This window comes from Rhinolophus sinicus, chromosome 3, assembly GCF_057876585.1.
Source record: "Rhinolophus sinicus isolate RSI-liver-muscle chromosome 3, RSI-T2T, whole genome shotgun sequence".
Lineage (NCBI taxonomy): Eukaryota > Metazoa > Chordata > Mammalia > Chiroptera > Rhinolophidae > Rhinolophus > Rhinolophus sinicus.
The window spans coordinates 150,142,804-150,170,308 of record NC_142503.1 but is presented as its reverse complement, the minus strand read 5'-3'; the positions used below and the strand labels follow the sequence as shown (position 1 = coordinate 150,170,308).

General features: G+C 43.4%; 1 protein-coding gene across 5 annotated transcripts in view; it reads right to left on the bottom strand.

Annotated features, from left to right (window-relative positions):
- CGNL1 (cingulin like 1) overlaps positions 1-27,295 on the bottom strand; it is a 140,768-nt gene extending 113,473 nt beyond the window's left edge. For 4 of the 5 annotated variants that reach the window (XM_019732240.3, XM_019732243.3, XM_019732244.3 and 1 more), the window contains exon 1: positions 27,065-27,295. The gene's annotated coding sequence lies outside the window, so the exon portion shown is untranslated. Of the gene's footprint in view, positions 1-24,114; positions 24,170-27,064 lie in introns of those variants that run through there. The other variant, XM_019732242.3, reaches the window with a different exon arrangement.
- Positions 27,296-27,505: the final 210 nt, after the last annotated feature.

The window sequence follows — 27,505 nt, the reverse complement described above, 5'->3', positions numbered from 1 at the left end:
ATATTTGCCAAAAACAAGGAAAGAAAAGAATAGACTCAAACATCAGGAAAGTTACTTCAAGTGAGTCAAGTTCTCTTGTAAACACTAAAACGGGGTGCTCACTGCAGTAACAGAATGTCTTGAAATTCCTCACGTTACAGAAAGCCACTTGGGAAGTCCACTCCCAAGAGCAGGGGCTAATGACTAGACTCTGCCAGCAATAATCAAATAATTCAACAGTTACCAATTCTACCCACATCAGATAACAAAAAAACTCATGTCAATGAGACCGATGGCCCAATCTTCCAAGTAGCGTGGGAACTGACCAGGACTAAAACAACAGTCATAAATTCTAGTATCAACTAGTACAGTAAGTACTAGGTTACTATTTGGTAAACACTCAATTAATATTTTGATAAGTAAATGGATGTAATAAAAATTATGTTTCAGAATGTATTCAGAGCCCAGCATTATGGGTAACTGGCCATTTGGTAGTACGCATGCTAACAGTTTTTTAGATTGACACAGCATTTTCATGTGTTTGATTACAGGTATGCGCTTGTGCATTTAATTTACTTTTGTAAACACTTTTTTGCAATGAGGATCCTCTGAACCAGGCAGTCATCTGGATTCCTGAGGTATTCACCCCAGGCTTTTCACTCCCACTCTCAGGGCCTTCCCTCTTTCACTGACCCTGTTCTTACACATCACTATGCTTTGGGCACTATGTAATGACTGCACAACAACTTCCACAGAACGTCCTGGGCTACTGTTCTAGGCTAACTGGTCTGCCTGCTTCCTCTCTTCTCAAACGCTTAGTTGGCTTCCCATTCCCATCACAATAAAATCCTTAATATGACAGGCAAAGTCTCGCATGCTCTGCGCCCCATTCCCACCGTCTCCTCCTAGAACACTCTCCCCTCACTCACTCCCCTGCAGCTACACTAGCCTCCTTGCTGTTCCCAAAACATGCCAAGCATCCGACTGCCCTTATGCATAGTGCCTTAGGGCCATTAATGTCCTTGTCCCCTTTTCCCAATGCCCTTTCCCCAGGTAGCTACACTCCAGACTTTCCTGCAGGTCTCAACTTCTTGTTGACCATCTCATAGAAAAGAACATCCCCATAAAGAAGGATTTTCCGCCATCCCCCACCATCCTTCGCAAGCCACCTTATCTTGCCTTATCGTTCTTCAGAACTCTTATCACCCACTGACATGCCTTTGTTTATGTGTTTATTGGCATCGCCTCCACTAGGTCTCCCCCAATGCAATACAAGTTGCCATGAGTGGGACCTTTGCTTTGCTATCCTTTCTCTAAGCTTACTGCCATATCCTTAGGCTTAATGTAGGACCTGGTACACAGTGGATTCTTGGTAAATATCTGTATTGAATCAATGAATGAATAAGAGAGAGAGAGAGAGAGAGAGAGAGAGAGAGAGAGAGAGAGAGAGAGAGAGAGAGAGAGAGAGAAAGGAAGGAAGGAAGGAAGGCATTTGTATTAAATGTAAGTTGTAGCCCCATAGAGTTAAGAATGGGCAACACCTTCTAAGAGCTATCCTGTCTTCTCATAACCCTGGAGAAAGGAGCTGAGTCTGGGCTGAAGGAGAGGAATGTGGAGGGAGCACAGAAAAAGTCAGATTAACGGATCACCTTCTCGTGCGTCCCCAGCCATTCCCCAGGAGAACAGAGGCAGCCCCTCTCCCCTCCCCACACACCCTTAAAAAATTGGAAAGAGGTAAAGACGGCAAATGACAAGGTAAAGAATGCTACAGAAAACTGGGGTCTGAGCCAGAGTCAGAATAGGAAGACCTGGAAAGAGAAAATCTTACCTGAGGGCAGAAAAAAGCGAGAGTCACAGCTCCCACATCAGGAGCAGCACAGAATAACGACACACTCAAAGGTAGTGTCCCAGGAGGGACAAGACACACCACATGAGTGTGAGAGACAAAATGTCCACCCCAGCGACAGCAGGAGCAATGAGGCTGATGTCACCACCGTCAACGGAGGTGATGGAATGGGTGAAGTGAAAAAAAGAGCCATCATTTTGACAACTAATATTTTCAGAGCACTTTACAGTTTAGAAAGCATCAACACAACATGCCTTCATTGATTCGCATAAAAAGACACGAAGAAGATGTGTGTCTGAGACATCTGTCTCTGCCATGCATGGAGATCCGGACCAAAAGGAATGGGATGTAATCACGAGGCACTTCTGCTCTGGCTCTAACAGAATATTGATTCCCACTGGCCAGAGGCACTTTTAGTCATCACCTATGACCTTCCCACTGAGAGGAGAAACTGTATCCACAGAATCAGTCGTGGTGGACACTTTGGCCGTACGGGTGTGGCTATTAACATGGTGACAGAAGAAGACAAGAGCACTCTTCAAGACAGGAAGACCTCCTCCAACACCTCCACTGAGGAGATGCCTCTCCATGTTGCTGACCTCATCTGAGAGGGGCTGGACCGCCACCTCACCCCAGACGGGGTTCAATCCTTGGTGGACTGAGGAGCAGGCGGAAGGAAAGGGAGACAAGGGTGGGACATCTTGTCTTTTTCTTTTTCTTTGAATAAATGTCACTTTTGAAGGCAAAGGAACATGAAAAAAAAGAGACACTGAGGTGGGCATTAAAATTTGTACAGGTAAGGAAACTGAGGCTCAGAAAAGTCAAGGGACTTCTTGTCCAAGGTCACACAGCAGGCAAGTAGCAGAGGTGGAAACTCCAGGGGACTTAGAGCTCCAAGGTCGCTTATCTCTTTCAAACCCTCAAATCCAAATGAGCTTCATTCTTGAGTCCCCTCTAGAGGTGACTAACAGGACTTTATCCATGTTATGCTAATGAGTATTATTTATTCAAAAGCAGATACCCCTCCTGAATTCCTCCAGGGATTTATTCTATGACCTCTTGACTTGCAAGAAACTTGGCCTTCTCCATCTAAGCCTTCCTAGAGTGCTCAAAAGCTGAAGAGACCAAAGAGAAGTCACACTTGGGCCTTTAAACATGTTGCCTTGGGGTACTGCAAAACCACAGCCAGAGGCTGCAGAATCCCTGAACAAAACTGCTACAGAAAGCATTTTTATGGGAAAATGCATCCTCTGCAAAAACTTGCGCTAAGGGCCCATATTTTCAATAAGTTCCTTCAAAATTTCATTACTATAGCTTTTCATAGAAACTTGGTTTCAGAAAATCCATGACAGGTTCACTGGATTTATTAGAACTGCACTCTTGACTTGCAAATATCTCACATGCTATGGAAAACAAAAAAACTCTCAGCAGTCATAAATCCATGAAGATGCTTTTCTGCTCGTGTCTCCAGCTGGTAAATGCAAAATTGACGAGGAAAAAAAGGGATTTGCCCTGGGGTTTCAAGAGGTCCAAAGCTGAGCCCCTCCAAACTTGGCAGGGAGAAGGGAGTGTGAGAAAAAAGCTACTTTCCTGGAAATGATGTGGAGCTCCCAGGTTCTCAGCTTGGTTACTAAGAACAAGCACATGGCTGCCTTAAGAAAGCACTGAGGGGGCAGAGACATTTCTAATGGTCTAAATCAACACCTCAAATTGCACTGGAAGCAGATGACAAGTCAAGGCTGACCGCAGAGCACTGGCCTAGAACACTCCTTGGACAGCAAACACACCTCGGTTGTGGGTGCCAACCGGTGCTGTGGGAGGCCCCCTTTCCTCCATGGAAGGCTTGCAAGAGAAAGGGGCAGGTAACTGGGCTATGCGTCTGTCTCTTAGAAAGACAGGGGAAACCTGCAGCCTCAGGGAAGAAGTCAAGCCCAGGAGAGGACAGTGGTGTCTCTCTAGACAAGAGGACTGAAACTCACTGGCCATTTTCTCAGGCTGCTTCTTTCCTTCTGCACAACATCACCTCCATCTATTTAGATTGAGTATTTGCCAGCTTGCCTCCGTCCAGCCAGATGTTGCCTTTCAAGGATTGCGTATTTCTGTAATTATTTCCAGGAGAAGCAAACACTCTTGAGCCACAGGGGTTTGCCATGGAATTCACTGTTTCCCACAAAGGGGTGCGGTTCCGCCTGTGCCCCCGGCTCTCAGTGGGCACACAATAAGGTGGGCTGTCCAAACCCCTGTAGTCAATGAAACCTGCTTTAAAACAAACTCCTTGGTCTCAGTGAAGAGTTAATTCATTTCCCAGGTTTTGCTTTTTGTTTGGGTTTTTTCTCTCTCTTTTTTTTTTTTTTTAACCCCGTATTTCTTTAAAAGGAGCTTTACTGTTGAGGGAGAGCGAGCTTTAAATACACGCTCCCATTAGTCCATACTTGCAAAAACAGTATCATTTTCTTAGGCAGAGTCTTAGCCTAAATGCTTCCAGGAAACCAGCATGTTGTCCTGGGCCCCAAAGAGGGGTGTGTCTGCCTGGCCAACAAAGCTCAGCATGAGTCAGGACAGGCTGGTCTGGCCAAGACCACCTCCGAGGTTGCCACTGAGAAGGCAGACCCCTTGTCAATAGCTGGCAATCAAGGCTCCTTAACAGTCACTTTCCAAAGACTCCCCTGACATCAAGTTCCTGGCAGGCACTGTGGAAAGTACAGCCTCGGAGTGATAGCAAGAGATTCCATGGTGGCCGTTTCTGACATCATTCAAACCACCACCTCCAATTTCTTGAGTAGATTCAAAAAAGTGCGTAGTCCTTAGATTTTCCTTTGAACTAATACATGCATGCAGCTGGAATCTCAGAAGCCTACTGCCCAATGCCTTGTCAAAATATTTGAGCCTATAACCCTAAAGTCCAGCAGAGAGGTCTGGGAAATATCTTCCTGGCGGTTGGGATAGGAAAAACAAAAGGTCCCTACAAGTTATTTAATCTAAGGCAGGAAGAGCAGAGGTCAGAGCAGCTGGAGCCTTTAAACTCCCCACTTCAATGCCACTGGGGCATTTAACTTGTCAAACACTTACCAAGCACCTACTATACGCACGTCAACTTCAAGATGGTGTGGAGGCCACACTGTGAAGCCTCCACACAGCAGGGGTATCAGTTAGGTTCACTTCAGCAGCATCTGTTAGAAACCCCGAAATCACTTTGGCTTAAACAATAAGAAAGGAGTGTGGAGGTAAGCAGTCCAGGGCTGTTATCACAGCTCCATGGACATCAGGGATCCAGGCTCCTCCTTTGTGCTCCACTTACTTAAAGCATGGCTTCCGTCTTCACAGTGACCTCATGACCCAAGATGGCTGCTGGATTTCAGCCATTGTGTTCATGTTCCAAGCAGTAGGTAGGGAAGACAGAGAAAAAGCAAAGGGGTGCATTGTTCATACAAGTCAGCCCTTGGAACCTTCCCATAAGGCCACACAGAACACTCACCTTTCATTTACTAGAGCTTAAGTCACTGGCCCATATCCCGGTGAAAGAGAGGCTGAGAAATAGTCTTTTATCTTGGTACATTGCTACACCCTCAAAAAAAATCAGGCTTTTGGTTACTGAGGAACAAGACATGAAGAAGATATGAAATTAGCAGTCTTTGCAACGGAATGCATAAAAGGAGAATATGAGGATGAGCCAATTTCGAGCTCTGCCTAAGTTCAGAAGAGTTGGTAGGAGAAAAATGAAAAAGTATTGAGGGATGAAGTCTCAAATGACATTTTTCTTCAGGGACAACGAAACACTTAAGTGGACGTTGTTTTAAAAAAGTTATAACACCGTGTTCAAGAACCATCCACCTTTCAATTGAACATATTTCATGAAACGTTAAAGCCAGCAAGGAAATTTCTTCGGCATCCTAGAACTGTGGCTCCATCAGAATCACCTGGAAGCTTTTTCAAAATGCAAATCTCTGACACCCACTTTTGGAAATTCTAATACCAGGGTGCCAAAACAATGTATACACTTGACTTGTATTCATGTTTTGTTATTGGTATATGTTGAGTATTATAATTTTAATACAATTTTTTCCTTTCTTAAAATGTGTATACATTTTCTGGCACCCTCTGCAGATGGTTTGGAGGTGAGGCCTAAAATTCTGCACACACACAAAAAAGCAACCTAGGTAATTCTTCTGATGAGTGATCTGGTTCAAAAACAGTGACTTCATCCAAACTCTCATTTCAAACATGAGGAAACAATTTAAAACAGTCATGTGACTTGTGCAGGGTCCCTATGAGTTGTTCGGCAGAATTAGGACTAGAACCTAAGTGTCATACTCCAGGCCTCTCTTTCCTGAAATCACCTTTGAGGAATTTGGATTTAGGCTTCCAGGTTCTCGAACACAAATAATCAGACCATCCAACCATCCTACCCAGGTCTTCCTGCCAAAGGGTCTTAGCTTCCAGGCTAGATCCAATCTCCTAAATTATACTTAGCTAGCCACCAGAACACGTGCTATGACCAATTATTTGTGGAATCCCAACCCCAGCAGTTAGACCCAACACCTTCAGAAAAGTGTGCTTCTTGGTGCTGCAATGTCACCAACAGTAGGGACCTTACGGAGTATTTTAAAATTAATATGTAGGGTGGCCGGATGGCTCAGTTGGTTAGAGGGTGAGCTCTGAACAACAGGGTTGCCGGTTTGATTCCCACATGGGCCAGTGAGCTGCGCCCTTCACAACTAGATTGAAGACAGCGAGCTGCCACTGAGCTGCCGGAGGGGTGGCCAGATGGCTCAGTTGGTTAGAGTGCGAGCTCTCAACAACAAGGTTGTGGGTTTAAGTCCCGCATGGGATGGTGGGCTGTGCCTCCTGCAACTAGAGATTGAAAACGGCAACTGGACTTGGAGCTGAGCTGCACCCTCCACAACTAGATTGAAGAACAACGATTTGGAGCTGATAGGCCCTCGAGAAACACACTGTTCCCCAATATTCCCCAATAAAAAAAAAAAAAAACTTTAAAAAAATTTTTTAAAGTTTAAAACATACATAAAATTAAAAAATAAATAAAATAAAATGAATATGTAGGTGCACAAGTCTAAAGCCATATCCCCCTTTCCTGAGAGCTCACAGATCCTAGGGAGGAAGACTGGAGATGACCCATATTTCAGTCAGCACCTGAATGCAATCCCTTCCTGTGTCCCTTCCTGTGTTAGGAAATTCCCCACCATACACAGGCATCTTGAAGTAAGGCAGGGTCCACCATCAACTGGTAGGAATGAAAAGGCCCAATTCGCACCTCTGCTGTCCAGGAGCTAGGGAGTGGGCCTGAGTCCCCAGTGCAGCCTGGCCCTTGGTGGCATGCCCTAACCAGAGCATGCCTGTGGCAGGACCAGGCTGGGGTCCTACCTACCTGGCTTCCCTCCGTCCCTGCCCATTTCCACAGCCTGGTTCCCACCTTCCCAGAAATTCTGCGAGCCTTACAATATCCTCATAGTATATTCTCTCCATTTAAATGTACCAGAGTTAGTTTCTATTGCTAAAAATTAGGAAGTGATTGATGTCTTCCTTAGGATGTGTTCCAGTTCCCTAAGGGTTATGCATTTTAGGTTATCCTGAAATGATGAGAAGGGAGACAGATTTAAGGAAGATCCTTGGGTCAGGCCAGAACTTTCCTCATGCTGAGACCAGAGGACACAAGAAGGATTGCTTCTGGTGGAAGACGAGCATTTCCCTTGGTGTCTTCTTTCTTCTATCCATTCCCCCTCTTTCTGTGGGCCCTTTATGTCTCTCTTCTTGATAAAGATGAATCCATGTCACCTCTTTCTTGCCTCTTACACCCAGGCAATAAATGTCTCTCTTTTGACTAAAAACTGAAACACAAAAATGCCTTATCTGACACTTCTCACTATCAATTTGTGCTTTGAAAACACCAGGACACATGGAGAAATGGCCTTTGATAAGGGTGGGGGAACAAAAGTGAAATTGGTACATTTATGGCAGACAATAAATATCCAATCTTAAATGTACATACCATCTAATCCAGCAATTTTAATTCTAGTAATTAACCCTAAACAGAAGAATTATAGAAACATACTTCTAAGTGCATAAATACTTATATACAAGGTATTTATAATAACTTAAACGTCCATTAATAGGAGGTTAGCTAACTTATGATATGTCCACATGATGGAATACCAGGAAGCTATTAAAAATAATAAGATTTATATGCACAGCCATGGAAAGTATCAGATACACTGTTTTTAAAAGTATCACAATAATGTATGTAGTTACAAAGTAGCCTCATTTCTATAAAGTTACTTATATACATAAAGTTACATAAAAATCTAAAGAAATATTTACCAAATTCTTAAAGAGTAGTTATGACCAGAAGTGATCAAATAGGGTGCTTTCAATTTAAGTTACACATTTCTGTAGTGCTTCAATTATGATTACGAACAAATTGTTGTTATTATAACAAGAAAGAAAAAAATAAATGGAAGACGAAATGGCCACTGAGCATGTAAAACAGGGATGCTGGGAAGCCCACAGCTTCCTTTTTAGGCAACAGGCAGTCTCAAACCCAGCGCCCAACACAAAACACAATTCGACATCAGCTTCCTTCTTCCTTTTCTTCTTACACACTACTCTGCACAGTTGGAAATTACAATCCCTAACCGAAAGCCAAGTAGAAGCAATAACACAGAAGTGTGAGCTGTTGTGGAAGCAAACAAGGTATCAGTTACAGAAGCGGACGAAGAGAATCAGAAGAGAAGCCATCATGAGAATCAGAAGCACAGCAACTTCCACAACTATTTTGTGTAGGAACAAGAAGACTTATGCACTTAGAGTCTCTAAAGACAGATATTTCACAACCCAGAGTCAGTTCTCCTTCCATCACCATCTATTTGATCCCTTTTACCCTCATCTACATGATATATAGATGATGTATTACAGAACTGTACACTTGAAACCTATGTAACTTTACTAACAAGTGTCACCCCAATAAACTTCAAAAAAAAAAGATATTTCCACACAATAAATGAGATCAATAAGAATAAAAATGGCAATTTTATTCATTGTCTAGGAAATGTGTCCCTATTGAAATTTCAATTTAAAAGCTAAATAAACTTTGGAAATCACGAAAATGAACTAATATGAAATACTTAATTGCCCAACATGCTACATAATTAAGCTCTTATTTTTACTTAGTTTATATTTACTGAATAAAGTTTTATGAATTCTGGTTTTTATTTTTAAAAGCCATTAGATTAAAGATTCATTATTCTAAAAAGTAATTCCCATACACACCAAAATTAACTTAACCTCACAAGAGAGAACTTTATCCTAGTTCAGTAATCCTTACTAGAAAAGATTCCAGACCTTCTGCTCTTAAGAGAAAACCAAGATCTCTACTGATTGTCATGAAAATTTCAGCCAATAATGCAAATTATTCAAATATAGATAATAATTATGATTTTGAGATTAGATTCAATGTTGAACAGCAGTCAGATTGAATACATTTGAAGGAAACAGGACAATTGCTTAAAATATGAAGACTATACACCAAATAATGAAGTATTCTCCATTCAAAGTGTTGTTTCCTGTGTGTTAATGTTTGAGTTAAAACAATAGAGGTCTGTGTACCTTTAAAACTAGGCAAACAACCTAGTAGTTTAATTAAACTCAATTTACACTCTGATGTGAGCCCAGTTTCCCAGCATGCTCAGTTACTAGGAGTGAAATAGACTTATTTTTCAAACATGCTGTACATTATATGGCTGCCATGCGGGTTACACTTTCACACTGCACTCAAGTCTACTCTGCAAGGGGACAGCACTTCCCAGTACCACAGTGCCTGGGCATGCCGGGTGCACAATAAATACTGGCTTCCTTTCCCCTTTCCTCCTTCCTCCAAATATAACAGGAAAATGACAATACAATGCACACTTATAACATCCTAAGACTATTCCTGGGCATTCCATTCATTACTTTCCTATGTCATTACATAGGCATCCAAAATACCCCCTTTAACAGTATCTTTCTTGCACAAAACAACTCCAATTTGTATGTAGCATACAAACACATACATATATGCTGTGGGAAAAGAGGAAATACACCCAAATATTAACAGCTGTACAGTCATGCACCACTTAACAATGGGCATACCTTCTGAGAAATGCATCGGTAGAGGATTCATCAATTGTGAACAACACACAAACCTAGATGCTACACACCTAGGCTACATGGTATAGTCTATTGCTCCTAGGCTACAAGACTATACAGCATGTTACTGTACAAAACAACGTAAGATTAAATCAAGCACAAGAGAAATGATGCAATCAAGAAATGCAGTAAACACAAGAGGTATGAAGCTGCTGCCGGCATAACACAGCATACTGTTTTACAGCAAACATTTTTTTTTAATAAGTAGAAAGAGTACAGTTCAAAATAATGATCAAAAGTATAGTATAGTAAATATACTATATATAAACTAGTAACAGTCAGTTATTATCATTATCAAGTATTATTTATGTACTGTACATAATTATATGTGCTATACTTTTATACGACTAGCAGTATAGGTTTGTTTACAGCAGTATTATCAAAAACACGTGAGTAATGCATTGTGCTACAATATTATCATGGCTACGATTTCACTAAGCGATAGGAATTTTTCAGCTCCATGATAATCTTACAGCACCATCATTGTATATGAGGTCCGACATTGACCCGAAACATTATTATGCAGCATGTGACTATATATCGTGATCCTAGAACTGAAAATAGTTTTTAATTTTCATCTTATACTTTCCTGTATTTTCCAAATATTTTACGATAAGTATCTATTAAGTCACCGAGTTTGATACAACACAGTTCCACTACACACTCACCAGTGACTAAAATGATGATGACACACCAAGTGTTGACACTGGAGCCACTGAAATTCACACACTGCTAGGTGAGAGTATCAACTCGTACAACCACTTTGGGAAACTGTTTCACAGGACTGACCACAGCTCCACATATATGAAGACCCAGCAATTCCGCTCCTAGATATATACCCAAAGAACCCACATACAAACTCGTGTATGAGAAAGTAACACTATTAATAACAGTCAAGAACTACAGACAACCTAAAAGCCCAGCAACAGTAGATAAATCAATTATTGAGGTATATTCATATGATCAAAAATTCAATGAGAAATGTAGCAATATAGTTAATAATGGGAAAGAACAAGTTACTATTTCATGCAAATCCATGGATGAATTTCAGACATAACGTTGAATGAAAAAAGGTCAAACACAAAAGAGTATATATTATATAAATTATTCCATTTTTCTGAAGTTCAAAAACAGTCAAAATTTGCCTATGGTGATAGAAATAGGATGGGGGTTATCCTTGCTGAGGAACATGACTGGGAGAAAGAACAAGACAACTTCTGGAGGATTCTATACACTTATGATTTTTGCACGTTTCTTTTAATTTTTTTTTTTTTTTTTTTTTGGAGAATATTGGGGAACAGTGTGTTTCTCCAGGGCCCATCAGGTCCAAGTCATTAATCTAGTTCTGGAGGGCACAGCTCAGCTCCAAGTCCAGTCACCGTTTTCAATCTTTAGTCGCAGGGGGCACAGCCCACCATCCCATGAGGGAATTGAACCTGCAACTTTGTTGTTGAGAGCTCGCACTCTAACCAACTGAACCATCCGGCCGCCCCTCCGGCAGCTCAGCGGCAGCTCACTGTCTTCAATCTAGTTGTGGAGGGCACAGCTCACTGGCCCAGGCGGGAATCAAACCACCAACCCTGTTGTTCAGAGCTCGTGCTCTAACCAACTGAGCCATCCAGACACCCCCTGAACTTTTCTACTTAAAGCAAAACACAAACTGGGTTTGAACCATAGCTCTAATTACTTACTAGCTGTATGGCTTTGGGCAAATTTCTTAACATCGCTAAGCTTCCATTTCTACCTCTGTAAATGGGAATAAAAACAAAAACATCACCTAGTTGGTGGGAATGTGATGAGAATTAAATTAAGCAATGCATGTAGTGTTTAATACAGTGCCCAGTGACAGGCAAATGCACAATACAGAACAGTAGCAGGGGCAGACATCTCCTGAGGTCTTCTGTAGGTGCCAGGCACTGCCCGAAGCTTTCAGTTCTTAATCACTTTGCAATATCATCTCTCCCAGTTCCTGTTCTTACCTATCACTCAAAGCCAGAAGCAAAGGCTGTGACCTGGGCATTCAGAAGTCATCTGTGTAGAACACCAACCTTGGCATTTATTTCAAGGAGAAGGTTAAATCACTTCTTTTGTTGCTGCTGTGGTCTCAAAGAAAGGAAACTGGCAGGAGTCACGCATCGGGATTAATCACAGACTATTGAAGAGAAAAATGACTTTAGCTTCTGAAAGCAGTCGCTGCATTTCTGCAGGAGAAAGAATATTTTATTCTGGTGGAATGATTCATTTTAAATTGAGGAGTCATTTGGGAACTGAAAGAGCTCATCTTTCTTCCCTAAGAAAAGAGAGGAGACAAGAAACTCTCTGTTAAAAAGTTTTTCATTTTGACTAGCTAAATTTACCATCCTTTAATGTATTTCGGATCTACAACTAAAGGAACTTTTAAAGTATAAGCTTGCTACGTAAAGTAACTTAAAACATTGATCATGAAGCAAGGGATTCATATTGTATAAGATTATTTTAATGAAACGACAGACTATAAACACTGATAGAATCACCTCCAATTTACAAGATTAACTTGTAGGTTTAGAAATGAGTCATGTCTCATGAATTTTGCTTCGACTAAATTAAATTTTGCTTTCAACTCAGGAAAGACAGACTGCCTGGACTTGAACCTAGACCCACCACTTACTAGCTGTATCACCTTGGGCAAGTTATTTAATCTCTGTGCCTCAGTTTCCTCAACTGTAAATTGGGATAATAATAGGGTTATTATAAGGACTATATGAGTTAATAGATATTAAGTGCTTGAAACAGTGCCAAGCACTTTTGAGTGCTATATTAATATTACTATCATTAATTTTTATATTTTCTGATGTACATGCAAAATTGTCTAAAATTATAATATTTAATCATATGTTTTACAGATATAGGACAGACTGCCTAAAAACTAGAGGAGGGTATGTACTAAGATTATATCAAATGAGCATGAATATTTGGTTTTATAGGTATACACATGCACACACACAAACTCTCCCTCCCTCCTCCTTCGCCTTCTCTCTCTCTCTCTCTCTCTTTCTCTCACACACACAAACACACACACACACACACACACACACACACACACACACACACACACACAAGTAAATCACTCTAGAACATAATGTACCAGTGATCCCAGGTTCTGTTGATCCAAAATGATCCCAACAGAGGTGTGAAATATCACTCTTATTTCAAATATTTCTAAGGACTCGTTTAAAAAACACACACAGTGAAAAGGTATTTGCTTTTTGTATTTCAAAAACCTGCTGGAACCTCTCCACGACACAAAGGGGATGATATTCAAACATGGTCTCTTTGCAACCTGCAGTGGAGGAGGCCTACTAACATTTTACATTTTCCTCCAATTGTGAGCACAAAAAGCTTTTCATTTTGTTCCAAAGGAAATGATCTTTCCATAGCTCAACGACATCATCATTTCTGAATAGAGTGGGCATCCGGTAGCCATTACACAAGGGCTAAATGCTAAAACCCAAGGGTATAAACGTTAAAAGCAACTCAATGGAAATGTCAGTGACAACATTCTGTCTTTGATTTACAAGAATCCAACTCAGAAAGAGAGAACCCTCAAGCAAGGGAATTATGAAGAATATCAGCACAACATAAGGGGAGCTTCCCGTTCCCCAACCCTCTCTAATAAAAAGGCTTTTTAATACCCATAGGCCTTTGCTTTTCTATGTGGAGGAGGATTATGCTCTAAAAGACTACCACATATAATTCTTTCATTTCACCAATAGGTACATTCACTTTTCTACCAACACTGGCCAGAAATCAGATCACTGTGGTTTTTCCCTATTATCAGAGTGACATAATTAAGAGGAATTTGCTGATTAGTCCAGGTATCAAAGAAGTTTATTTTGCTGAAAAAGAAAAAAAGTAACTGCTCATTCTATCCTTGTAACAGAGTTTAGGACTTCTAAATAGCTCTCCATTAAAGCCACATCTATAAACACAGCTAACACACGATGGTAATTCCTATCTTACCCTTAGTTGTAAAAACCTTGATCAGGTTTATTACCCAGAACGTGGCACAGTAGCCTTCAATATGAGATGGATGATAAATAGAAAGCTGCATACTAGACTGACTTTTAGGAATGAATTAGATTCTAGGAGCTCAAGGAAAATATAGGAAATGGCAGCCATATTTTATTTGCAAAATAAAATTTCCAGCAGAATCTACTTTCTTGCTGAGTTGAACTGCTTGGTTGGGTTTTGGTACTTCGTCAAGTTGCTTTGGGTCTTGATTGACTCATTCATTCTTCAAATGTGTATTTGACTCTACGATGTGTAAGACACTGCGCCAGGTACCAAAAAAGATAAAAAATGGCCTCATTTCACTCCGGGGTGTCTTTCCTTCCACAACCTCCCTTCACATTGACCACACACAGCCAAAGGACACGCCCACCCCCACACAATGCCCACATAGGGCCCCAGTTTCCTCTCCTTAAGCCTCTGCACACGCTAAGAAAATATCATACTTATCACTTTCTTTTTTGTTATAAAGATAATACATACATGATTTTTATAAAACTCAAACAGTCAAGAAGGGCACAAAGTAAAAAAGGAAAGGTTGCTCCCAACCACACCACCAATCCCCACAGCCCAGAAATAACAACATTTCTTGGGATGTCTTCCAGAAATTTATATTTGCAATCAAGAATTAAGACTTGTTTTAAGCAAAAATGAGGTCTCAGAATATATACTGATTTGCACTTTGCTTTGAAAAAAAACGTAATAGTCTGTTTTTTTAATTTTCCTTTTTCAGTATTTACAGATTTGCCAATTCCATAATATGCTTGTACCTTAATTTACTCAACCGGACCCTGGTTAAGAGATAGTTAGGTTATTTCCAGTGTTTTGCTATGAGAACGCTGCAATGAACCTGGTTGTGTGTGTGCCAGCACACTTGTGCAGTTATATTGGTGAGATAAATTCCTAACTGGGGCACGGCTGAGTTACAGCATGCACAGTCTTAATTTTGACAGATGATGCTGTGGCCAATCTCAGTGGTTACCTACCCACAGCAACGGCCCATTTCTCCCTGGCCAGCAAAGCTCCAGGGCTGTATCCTCTCCCTCCAGTGTCCATGGGCTTCAGGGAAGGCTGGGCCCTTCTCTAGGCCCAAGACTGATCTACGCAATCTACAGAAACCTTATTTCCCCACGACAGTCATTGGTTTCGGTGTGAGCATCAGAGTCATTTTTGCCAAAGGGACATGAAAGTTCTGCACGGCATGCCAAGCAAAAGTTTCTCTGCTGTCCTCTTTTCCTGCCACTGGAAAAGTCCCTCATCACGGTGAATGAGGATACAGGTTGGAGCAGCTGCAGCCACATTAGAACCACGAGGAGACAAGCTTAGGAGGAATGTCAAACACTGAGCCTGGCACAGAGGAAAGAAGAAATGCATCTGGTCTTCCATTAATTAACCCCCAAAACTGCCCAAAATTTGGACTTCAGGTTTATATGCGATAATAAATGTTCTTCCTATTTAAAGCACTTTTAACTGAGTTTTGTTTACTTGTAGGTTAAATATCCCCACTGCCAAACTGCTCTCCAAAAAGAAGCCCACTGGATTTATAATCCCACCCACAGCACATATGAGTCTCCATCTCCTCACACCCTCGGCTTCACAGGGTTTTTGTCCCCATCTAGTCTCAGTACATTTTCACATAATAGCCAGAGCCTTTTCTTCCTTGGAGAGTCTAGCAGCCCTTCACTAAAAAAAGGACACATTGCAAAATGGTAACACAAGGCTGCTTACCCTTGGCCCACATTTCACTTTGCTCTTCCCAAGGCATCACACTGAGGCACAAGGCTCACCTGGCTCCTTCAGGAGAGAAGGCAGCATCCTCACAGGGCCGGGACATAGCAGTCACAGCTCTGCCAGAGCTGAGACCTAGCGGTGCAGAAGGACCAGCCCTACTCTGGCAACTAGATGAGCTCGTCTGGGTGTGCCACTTGTGAGTGGCTGAAGAGAAGTCACCTAACCTCCTGAGGCCTGTTTCTTCAGATATAAAAGCAGGGTTCCGGAAACTAAGGCCCAGTTTCCTTCTAAAGATGGGGACAGAGTGCATGATGGCCTTGATGATAACCTGTCACTGACTCTTAGAGATGGGACTTAGGCTGAGTTCTCACAGACCTATGCTAAGAGGTGACCATGCAAAGGATAAAGCCAAGCCTCTGGCCTCTCTGGATACTTTGACCCTCTTTGTCCTTTTTGCTTTCTGTCTGTCACTCTCCTGTCACCACAGTGGGCGGCATGTCAGGTTATGACTGCTGACCAGAAGAAAACCCAGCCCATCACTCCGCTCCTCCCACAGATGAACGGAATCCCCAGTACCACCATCACAATGGATTCACACAGCAATGTCCAGCCAGCCAAGAGTCAGAGAGTGCCAGTCTAATTTATAGTCCTACCATGCCAAGGTCTAGGCTGGCACCTGAGCAAAATGTATGTGATTCTTCACCCAGCATCTCTAGGTTTAGCAAGGTCCCAAAAGGCTGTTTGGCCCAGACTTCCCTTTCCTCCCATTCGTTCTCTACCACTGTGGTGGACTGAAGCGCATTCCCAGTGCCTCACTCCCCTATAATGGAGTTAAATGTCCACCTTTTTGCTATATGACTCTGCAGGACTTCCCACCAGAATGGCCCAAGCATACATCCTCAAACCACTGATATTGGGCTTGGCCATGTGATTTCAGTTGGCCAACGGATTGTCTGCAGAAGTGACAACATAGCAGTTATGAGCCAAAGCCTTCAGACGCATCATGCATTTCCACTTGCCCTCTTATGCTACTGTGATCTGCCACGAGACGAGCCTGTCCTAGGTAATTGCTGTCCCTTCAGCCTGGGCCCCAGAATAAGCAACTGAGGAATAGACTGAAGCCAAACGGACGCCTGTAATGCAGCCTGGCCCAGCCAAGGCCAGCCTAGGTCAACCAAACCACACCCACCCAACAGGCAAGCAAGTAGGAACATAAATGTTTGTGGTTGTGAGGCACTGAGATCGGGGATTATTTGTTACCCAGCAATATTATGCAGCAAAAATGAATACAATTATCCTAAGAGCAAATATAACGGTTAAGTTTGCATGGCACATAATAGACATGCAGTTAATAGAATATTCTGCTTATTTTAAGATCTTCATTCATTGTTCAAACACGTACAGAGCACTCATGAAGCACAATGGTAAGCCCATACGGAACAGAGCGGAATGAAAAATACAAAGGCAACTAACTCCTGCATGTGTCTTTTTAGTCTAGCAAAACTCCAAGCTTCCTAAATCCTACTGGGGGAGAGGGGTGACAAAGCTGCTAGTCATTTTATTCATTCACTTATCGTCCTGGGTCGAATCCCAGAAGGGATGAAATTCAGCATCTGTGTGTGGAAGTGATCTGATTCTTAAACTTATTAATGGTGAAATCTATTTCCTTCTACAAATGTACTGTTTACTTAAAAGACAATTTTTTAAAAGACAGTAAGAACTTTTGAGGGCAACTCAGAAGATGGGTTTCAGCCATATTCCTTCTTACGCTCACCTCCACAGAGTTGTAGGAGATTCGTACATGTAACAACGTTTGGCATGAAGTCTTTTCAAAGGTCTTTTGTAAGTCTACATAAATTGTATCCACTGGTGTGTGCTCCTCCCCACATTTATTTTCTCCCTCAGAGAACGTTACTAGATGCATCAAGCATGATTTCTCTATCTGCATGTTATGTTTTTTTAAGAGTCCAGTGATAGCACCCTCCCCTAAGCCAGCTGGGTATGGAGGTGAATTAGCTCTGAAACCGATAAGCATTTCTAACAATTCTAGCTGGGAATTCACAAAAGTGAAGTGTCAGGATAATAAGAACACACCCATATACACCTTCCTGTGCAAATACTGTTCTGAGCACTTTAGACAATATTAACTCATATAAACACAAGATGAGCCCTGGCCTCCACCTGGCCTTTCAGGGAGTCAGGAGTTGGGCCTGGTAACTGGGCCCTGAAGCCTCTCTATAAATCCCAACCTGTGCCAGTGACGCTGCGTTTCCTGCACCCCCCTCCCCGCCCCCATCGTGGCCACACAATGAGGATCCCCAGGAAAGCAGCACAAAGGGAAGGCCATCCTAGAGCGTCCTTTATTTTAAGGCACAGCTTTTCCCTAGATAGTCCTCTATGATAAATCCTCAAGTTTCCTGGAAAGGACTTCCTTCCATAAGCCCCACAAAGCTGCCCACATCCTGCTTCCTCTGGGTGGGGCCCGCTCACCTCTCCAGAATCAGAGCGAAAAGCAGAGTCTCCTCAGCTCTCAGGGCCCACGGCCTCCTTAGCACAAGAAAGCTCCAAATCCTGGCTGTAACCTCAGACCTTGCCTGCCGGAAGGACCCAGAATCTCAGAAGCCCCAAGCTGCTCTCCTAAATGCTTTAATCTCTTCTTACTGAAGCCCCCCTGCCTGCTTACTAAGGTCAAAATGGGGGGTGGGGAGGAGGTGCTAGGGGGGAGCACCTCTCCTCCTTTCAGTCTAGTCTCTCTCCAAAGAGCTAGTTTTACATGTCTATGCGGCTTTGGGCCGCTCTGAATCTTCTACTGGGGGTGGCTGGGGGGTGGGGGGGAGGACAGAGTCAAGATTGTCTGGGTCAATGACAAGCTACAAATCTGGCCCAGGCCTCCACCTGGAAATCTAAAGCAAAGGATATTATTAAAGTCACAGGTTAAGGATCACTCACTCCACAGCTCCTCATTTAGAAGGCTGCAGTGGTGTTCAATGTAAACACTTCCCAAGAATGCTTTAAAACAGAGGGAGGTTTTTATTAAACGATTTAATTGAGGGCCACTTCTCATTGTGCAAAGCTTTTAAACGGAGGAATAAAAGGGGCCTGGTGGGTGTTTTCCAGACACTTGTTTTTAAAACCTGCCCTGCTGTCCTGGGGAAATGAAGCACAGCTCAAGGTCCCTGCATGGGCTCCCGCTGCTAATTCCTCAGCAGAAACAGAATACCTAATAAGCGTGAGCGCTTCATTCCAATATTCATTTCAAGGGTCATTAGAATCAGTGGATGGGAAAAGTAGAAAAAATAAGCCAGGCCAAAAAGGACCAAAATAAATGAAGAAAGACAACCTGGGAGAACAGGCCTGATGAAAGTGGGGCTTGGGTTACTCTACAAAGACACCAGGTAAAAAGGAATAAAGTGCTGATACTTGCTACAATACATCGATGAACCTGGAACACATTATAGTAAGTGAAAGAAGCCAGACACAAAAGACCATATATTGTATGATTCCATTTTACATAAAATAATCAGAACAGTCAATTGCACAGAGACACAAAGTAGACTAGTGGTTGCCAGAGCCTGGGGAGAAGGAGGAATGTGCAGTGACTGGTGAATGGGTGCAGGATTTCCTTGGGGTGATGAGAAAGTTTTGGAATTAGATAGTAGTGATGGTTGCACAATGCTGTGAATGTACTTAATGCCACTGAAGTGTACACTTTAAACTGGTTAAACTAGTCAATTTTATGTGATGTGTATTTTAACCAGCTCATGTATTTAAATGAACACCATGCCTTGCCCTAAGAAAAAGGATGGTGGGTTTGAACCCTACAGTTGTTTGGTGAACTGCAAAGAAATCATGCTCTGCTGGCTCTGCTGGCAAGAACAGTCCCAACAATGCCAGGAAGCCTGAAAGGCCTCCTTTACTCACCAAACAATCTGCAGGCTGGGGGTAAGCATGCCCTTCCAGTAATAAACGCTTTGAGCACAAACACACACAAACGATCACTGGCCATGAGAACTTGAAATACATTTTCAAAAACATGCTTTTATCAAGAATTCGCTCTATTTTTTTTTAAGGGGAACAGGACTTTATTGGGGAACAGTGTGTATTTCCAGGACTTTATTGGGGAACAGTGTGTTTTTCCCAAGACCCATCTGCTGCAAGTCAAGTAGTTGTCCTTTCAACCTTAGTTGCAGGGGGCGCAGCCCACCATCCCTTGTGGGAGTCCAACCCCGCAACCTTGTGGTTGAGAGCAAGTGCTCCAACTAACTGAGCCATCCGGCCGCCCGGGAGCTCAGTGGCAGCTCGTCTTCATTCTAGTTGTGGAGGGCACAGCTCACTGGCCCACGTGGGAATCAAACCCACAACCCTGTTGTCCGGAGCTAACCAATGGAGTCATCAGTCCACCCCCCTCAGATTATTTTTGCGAAACATTCCCCCCACATTCTCACCCTTCTTAGCACTAGTCTGTTTTTCTGTTTAGAAATCACTGTGGCTGCCAGAGACAGATAGAGGAAATACAAGGGTGTCAAGTTTCAAAAGGCTGGCTGACTTCCATCCCTCCTTCCACAAAACTTTATTGAGCACTTATTTTCTGCTAGACACAGGGATACAAGGTCAGTGGAGAAATCCATCCTCTTTATAGGTTTACAGGTTGGTGGGGGTTCAGACCTATGACAAAGGGCACTGATGGTGTTCTAACTGCTGAGACAAAGGCATAGACAAGCAGTCAATAATGTGTTGAAGAAAGGAATGAGTAGGTGAATTGGAGGAATAAATGAAGAGCCAGTGCAGCCACCAGCGCTCTGCGTCTAGAGAGACCATCTAGGTTGTTAATAGCACAGCTCAGGACGAGACGAGTTTGAACCCTGGATCCTACCACTCGGTAGCTGCACAACTCTGACAAGTTACCCATTTTCTCATGGCCTTGTTCCCCTCACCTCTAAAATAGTGCCTATCTCACAGAGTTGCTGTGTTAATAGTTCTCAGACAGGGCTGCAGGTATGTGTTCTAAGAACATTTGCAACCCTTTCTCTCTTCTGTACCCCACCCAGCTAAGCGGGACTCATTGCAGGGACCCAGAACTGGAGTGCCAGGTGGTCATGCCCTGAGCAGACCAGTGTGAAGAACCAGGTAACCAGTGGCTCTAATCCAACACCCCCCTACACTCCCCTCCTTCCTCTCTCCCTCTCTCCCACCCTACACCCACACCCCCTCAGAAAAAAAAAAGAGAAGAAAAGAGGGGGGGGAGAGGGGGAGAGAGAGAGAGAGAGAGAGAGAGAGAGAGAGAGAGAGAAAGAGAGAGAAAAGCGTACAGGTGGCCCAAAGCAGCACAATTAGGGCTGAGCTGGTCTGGCTACATCGGGAACAAAGGTGCCTAAGCCCCAAACCTGAAACTAACAAGTAAAAGAAATCTTAAGTTTGGTAAACTCCACCCTATGGTTCCTTTGCAAACGATTCTGTCTCTTATCTCTCCCTTCATTCTTTCTCTATCAGTTCCTCTCCAGCTCCTAAAGCTTTCACTGCAATCACCACTCTCAGTAAACTTTCCAGGTTTTTGATATTTGATTAGGGCAAGAGAGAGGCTAATCAACTTTTCAGCTGCTGCTGTGTAATTCTGAGAAAGTCACTGTTTCTAATAAGGAGAATGAAAATCGCATAGGCAAAAATGGTGAAATTTTTTTTAAAACTATCAATACAGCTACAATGAAGATCAAAGATATAGATTAATTCATAGGATATATTAGAACCTCTTCGTAACTTTGAAAACTGGGCCATTTCTTTTTCCTTTATAATAAAATCAAAAGAGGGCAGCTATTTAGAGTTTGAAACTCAGCTGGAATCCCCAAACTCCCACTTAGTATGGTCTCTGAACCTTACCAGATCCTCACCTGGAAAACGGGACTAACACCATTGCCGTCACCGGATCCCAGGATCCCTGGGGGGGGTCATGGTCATAGTAGGTCCTACTCCCTGAATGGACTATACATTTTCAGGGAAAACCAAGTGCCTATTTCAAATGCAATAAAATACCAGGATAGAAAGCCAGGGGAAGTCAGAAGTGAAAACCAAGAGAATTATTGGATCCAAAACTAGAAAATCTTGGTCATCTTGCCTCACTCCTCTAGCAAAGAGATAAGCGACACTAAAAGATTATTAATAATAAAGGGCCTTTATAGACCTAAGAAAAAACTACAAAGCAACAGCCTGAAGGCAAGCAGAGATCCCTGTGATTGGGTGACTGGGAATAAACTCTACCCTATGCTGGGAGAAATAGTCAAGGTTCATGACAAACGCCATGTGCTCTAATTCCAAACACTCTTAACTCCTGACGACCCTGCACTGAGTCCCCTGAAAATGTTCACGGGAGCTGATCCTTCTCGGGTTGAATGATTGAGCTATAGCCTATTGTAGTAACAAGCACACATTCAGTAACCCTGCCTTAAACCCATCTTTACTAATTATAGCTCCATTCTGCCTCTAAGCCCTTCCTACCTGTAATTTTTAAAGCTTGAGGTAATTACAATGCAGGCACAGTTTTGTTTTTGTCGCAAGCACCACATAAATAGGAATTGGAACATGCACAGCTTCGTTTTGCTACACAATGTTCAACAGAGAATTTTGTTTTTAATCACTTACCCAACAACCAATTATCTTCAGAAATTCAGAGGTTAGCAGAGCTTGGAGACATGTGGAGATAATGTCTCTCTAACTTAGGACTTGAGGTGCCTTCAGAGCCTTTCTGAAAAGCTGAATCTACCCCTTCCATTAAAAAAAGAAAAGTAGGGTTTCATAAAAATTTCCCTTGGGATGACAAGCTTGCAGTGATCTTCAGTCGACTATTACACATCATCTAGTAGAGGAAAACAGTAAGTCAATCTAGACCTAAGGAGCCTGTGATGTTGAAAAACCAAGGCACGGAAAATGCACATTCTTAATCACCTCTGCTCAAGAGGAGCAAGCAGCAGTGGGAAGAACTTAGCTTTGTATTCCGACAGACCCAAGCACTCTCAACCCTCAACGCTGCCACTTCTTCTGGGCCCTGTGAGCTGCTACAAGATCCAGCTCCTCTTTGGGCCTCAGTTTCCTCATCAAACTAAGGCCACTGCCACCTGCCTCTCAGGAACATAGATTCAGAGAATGGAGGACAAATGCTGAGCACATTACTTGGCACTGGGAAGGCTGTCAATAAACAAATGGTAACTACTCATAACCCTGGGGTTATTAGCCCTATGGGTCAGCAACCACCATCCCCAGGGAAAAAGAGTATGAAGTCCAGTTTTTAGTCTGTCCAAGGAAACCTGAATTAAAGTGACAACCGTATGATAAAGAATTGAATGTCCTCACACTGGCTGGAGTCATAGATAAAACCAAGCCACCTGCTCTAAAAGCATGGCAATGGCAATTGCTGCTGCTTTAACGTGGTGCTTTGTACTCTCCTCCCAGCTCAGTTGCAGAAGTAGCCACTACCAAGCTTATTTTGCCAGTTACCAACATGCCAAAAGTGGATCCAGCCACATTCTCCATTGGCTTCCCAGCCTCTGGTAATACGCTTGCACAACTTGGGTAAGTACACACTCCTGGAGCAATGTGTATCTACCTGAATCCGGCCTCCTCTTTCTTCACTCCCCACTTCTCTGCATGATCTGTGCACACACCCTTTCCTCTCCTCTGTCAGAAAAGGATCTGCAATCAGTCATTTAAAACATGGTATACGGACCTAATAAAATGAATTCTACTTTAAACTGGAGTAAAGCTTTCCTTGTGCCAACGAATTGAGGAGGTATCTATCCAGGTGAGGCTATCTCAGGTGGGCCCCAGCTCCCTCCACTGTTCTCTCTGCTCATCATGATTCTGAGAATTCCCAACTTACTGTAACCCATGGTTTACATCTCTACCACCTGCAAGCTCCGTAAGTCAGGGACTGTATCCTGTTAACCAAGAGCCCAGTGAGGAATACAGAGCTTTGCCTGGAGTGGGGGCTTTCTAAGAATTTACTAAGTGAGTGAATAAAGAAATTGAAAAACAGAAACATTGGTGTGAATTTAAGATGAAGCACTCTTCCAGGGAGAGTGGTTTGGCAGGCGGAGGATAGCACATGAAGAAGGAAGTTAAAGGGGGGTGGAACTGGGGCATTTGACTGAAAACTCCAACAGGCTTCCCCTACATGAAAGCCAGTCAACCTTGGTGTTATTCCCATCAAATCCTTTTTTCTTTCTTTTCCCTTTTCAGGGTTTTTGTGTCATAACTTGTTTCTTGATAACAGCAATGTCACATGACAGTATAAAGTAAGCGCTTGCTCATTCAGGGAAAATTACCCAATTTCAATTCCCCTTGAACTTTGTTTTCTCCTGTGATGCCAACCTCTCAGCCATGTCACTGCCCTTTAGTGCCTGGATCAGAGGAGGAAAAGAAAGGAAAAACACAAGATCAGTTGTGTTTTTTAAAAAGGTCAATAGCGTCTCTTAAATAAATGGGTTTCAGGGGGAAAGAGAATTAAAGAGGTCATTAAAGTTCTTTAACAATCCCTTACCCCATTGGTACAAGCAAATTAACTGTCCCTACTTGAAGGAGAAAAAAAAAAAAAAAAGGAAGCCGATCGTACAGTCTATTCTTAACACAAATCAAAGATCACCCTTTCTCTAAACGAAGAAACCCCTCACTAACTCTTCTTATTTTTCTTCACTTACTTTCTTCTAATCACGTTAGAATATTAGAGCTGCTACCCTGAAGTGAGAAATGTTCCAATAAATATTTTTATGTCCATATGTACATACACTTTTTCTTTCTTCCTTCCTTCCATTTCTTTCTTTCTAAATGTACTATTATATTCACAGTGTAACCATCCCTGTTCGAGTGCAACTTTTCAGACACCAAGAGTTCAATAGCATCCTAAAATGAACATTTTCCCCAAAATGGAGACAAGATTAGCAAATTAACAAACTATTCAATAATATGGCTTCATTTTGTTAGCCTGGTCAAGAAAAAAACAAAACAAACAAAAAACCCAACAGTAAGAAAACACTTTCCATATGGTCTAGTTCCCCAAAGGCTGAGGATTCCCCTTGAGACCATGCACCCCACATAACCTCCATTCTCAAGCCAACACAATTAAGATGGTTCCTGCAGTGGCCCTACTTCCAGCAATTGAATACAGCAATAGGAGCAGGGCACAGTAGTGGAAGGTGGAAAAAAGAGAAAAACCAACTAGGACAAAACGCCACAATTTTTTATTTTTTTAAATGAGTGTTCTTTTGATTCAAGTTAGGAGCTAAAAATGAACAAACATTCCTCCATGGCTAGAGGGTATTATCTTGGAAGTATGTCACCCTACTACTAATAAAAATGCAATATAGAGGAACAGCACCCAAGAAAAATCAAATCCACAGGTCTGTGACCAGGTAGCAACATTCAGATGGGAATCTAATACAAACATCGTACTTAGGTACAACAGTAAATTAACCAAGATTCCAGAAAACTTGTCACAATAATAACACAGGCACTGAAAACACACTTTCTTAATAAAATACGATCAAATTCAGTATATATATATATATATATATATATATATATATATATATATACTATATGCAGGTTTTCCTTAGTCCTATTTCCCTATCATTTTTAAGATTATTTGACAAGTGGCTAAAGTCTCACCTCAGATGAGCTATGCTACTTACTGTAGAGCACTAATTCCCTAACTCACATATTATTCTATCAACAAGAACTATGCACTGTATTACATCTGCTGGACTTAATTACACATCAGGTATAAGCTTATTCCACAAATGCACAGGCATTAACACAATATCAACCACAAAACCTTAAGAATCTTGTTAGCTTGCTTTTTTGAAGAAAACTTCCCCACTTATGCAAAATTATTGTCTGTGGCAGAGGGTCTCCAAAAACTGATAGAGTCCTAGAGTATCTTTCTTCTTTTTAATCTGAAATCCTTTCATAATAGGACAAGTCACACTATCACTTGGTTTTCCCTGAGTAGGATAACCTTGACTCTTGCAAGGACTTCATGGCTTCAATTCCTGCATTCCCACCTCCTTGGCAGAAAGTGCCCAGGCAATATTTACTGTAAACTCGGAGGTAGAAACAAAGAAAACTGCAGAAAAAAGCACCATCTGCAGTCTCAGGTTGGAAAGCACCAACCCCCAGGCTCTTCAGATGGAGAGGTGGATTACAGAAGGCAGACTCAGGACAGCCTCATCAGGGCTGTGTTTCCAGTGAACAACTCTGAAGAAAAAAGTTTTACAGAGTTCCTGAGATGAGTTCTGTATCTTCTCTAGTAGTTCACAAAGTGGCTATGGGAGCAAACCCCAAAGAAGAGGTTCTCAAATGCGGCGGCACATTAGAAGCACTTGGCTTTTTAAGATTCCATTGCCCAGGCTGCACGCCAGCCCACATGAATCAGGATCCCTATAGGTGGGACCTAGGCATTAGTATTTTTTAAAACTCTCTAAATGTCCAACCAAGTTCCAGAACCAATGCTCCCAGAACAATTCCTAACGTGTTTGAACAGCTTGTTGTGAGTAGCGTTGGAAAGGTGCTGCTTACTTGGGGTGTAGGGATGAGGGGGTACACACACAGTAAATATACAAAGTTTTTTTAAAATCCTGTGTAACTAACTCCAACAGGACAGCCAAGCACCTGTCTAGAGGCCAAACAGTGATGCAACTTGGAAAAGTCCCTTGGAAAGCTAGGATACGTGCTATAAATGAGGCGGGGGCGTTCGGGGACGACCTGCCTGAACCAGGAAGGCCAGGGTGAGGCAGGCAGCCACAAGAGGCATCCCTTTTTAAGGGATGGTCTGGACAAGCACGCTGGGAAATTAAGTAAAACTGCGTAGGGCAAGGACGGAGGTGCTCCGTTTGGGTCCCGGAGGAACCGTGGCTCCGTCCGAGCTGTCATTCGAGCCCGAGGGTTAAAGTTGGTGTGCGAAGGCAGCCAATCCCTTTTCACCAAAGGGAAGACCTGGAGATCCTCATCCCACCGCCGCCCCGCGGCGAGTGCCCCCGCAACCCCCACCATATGTTCTTCAAGTCTCCCCGGTAGGACGCGGCCGGCCGGCGCCAGGAGCGCACCTTCCAGCCGGAGGACCCGCGCGCCTGGCGGGCGGGCGGGCGCTGAACGGTGCCCAGAGGGCGGACGCGCCAGCTGAGCGCTGCGCACCTGGCGGAGCCCGAGCGCCCTCGGCGACATCTCGGCTCCCGGGTCCCCGCACACACCCGGCCCCGCTCAAGGACTCGGCTCACTTACCGCCGCAGCAGCCGCCTACGGGTCCTGCTCCCGCCGCAGCCAGCTGAGCCCAGCTGAGTGCAGGGGCCGCGGCGCTGCCAGGAGGCCGGGCCAGCCAGGGCCACGCCCCCGGGGAGGAGGGGCAGGGGCCGAGCAGCGGGGCGACACTCGCGTGAGCGGCCTCCTGACCTGCGGCCCAAACTGGGATAGCCCCACGCCCGGACGCCCTCTCTCGGGCCGGCCGCCCCACCCACCTCTGCCACTCGCCTGACCCTCCCTTCGCTGCCACATGCCCTCACGCCGCCCCCGACCCTTGGGACACGGTTCCCCAGGCATCCATCCACCACCCCTTCTCCGGCTCACCCGGCCCGCGCCCTCTCTCCGACCCTCGCCAGCCCCTCTTCCCCCCTTCTCAGGCCTCACACTCCTCTCCTGCACCGCTTTGTCCTCACCCTTCCCCAG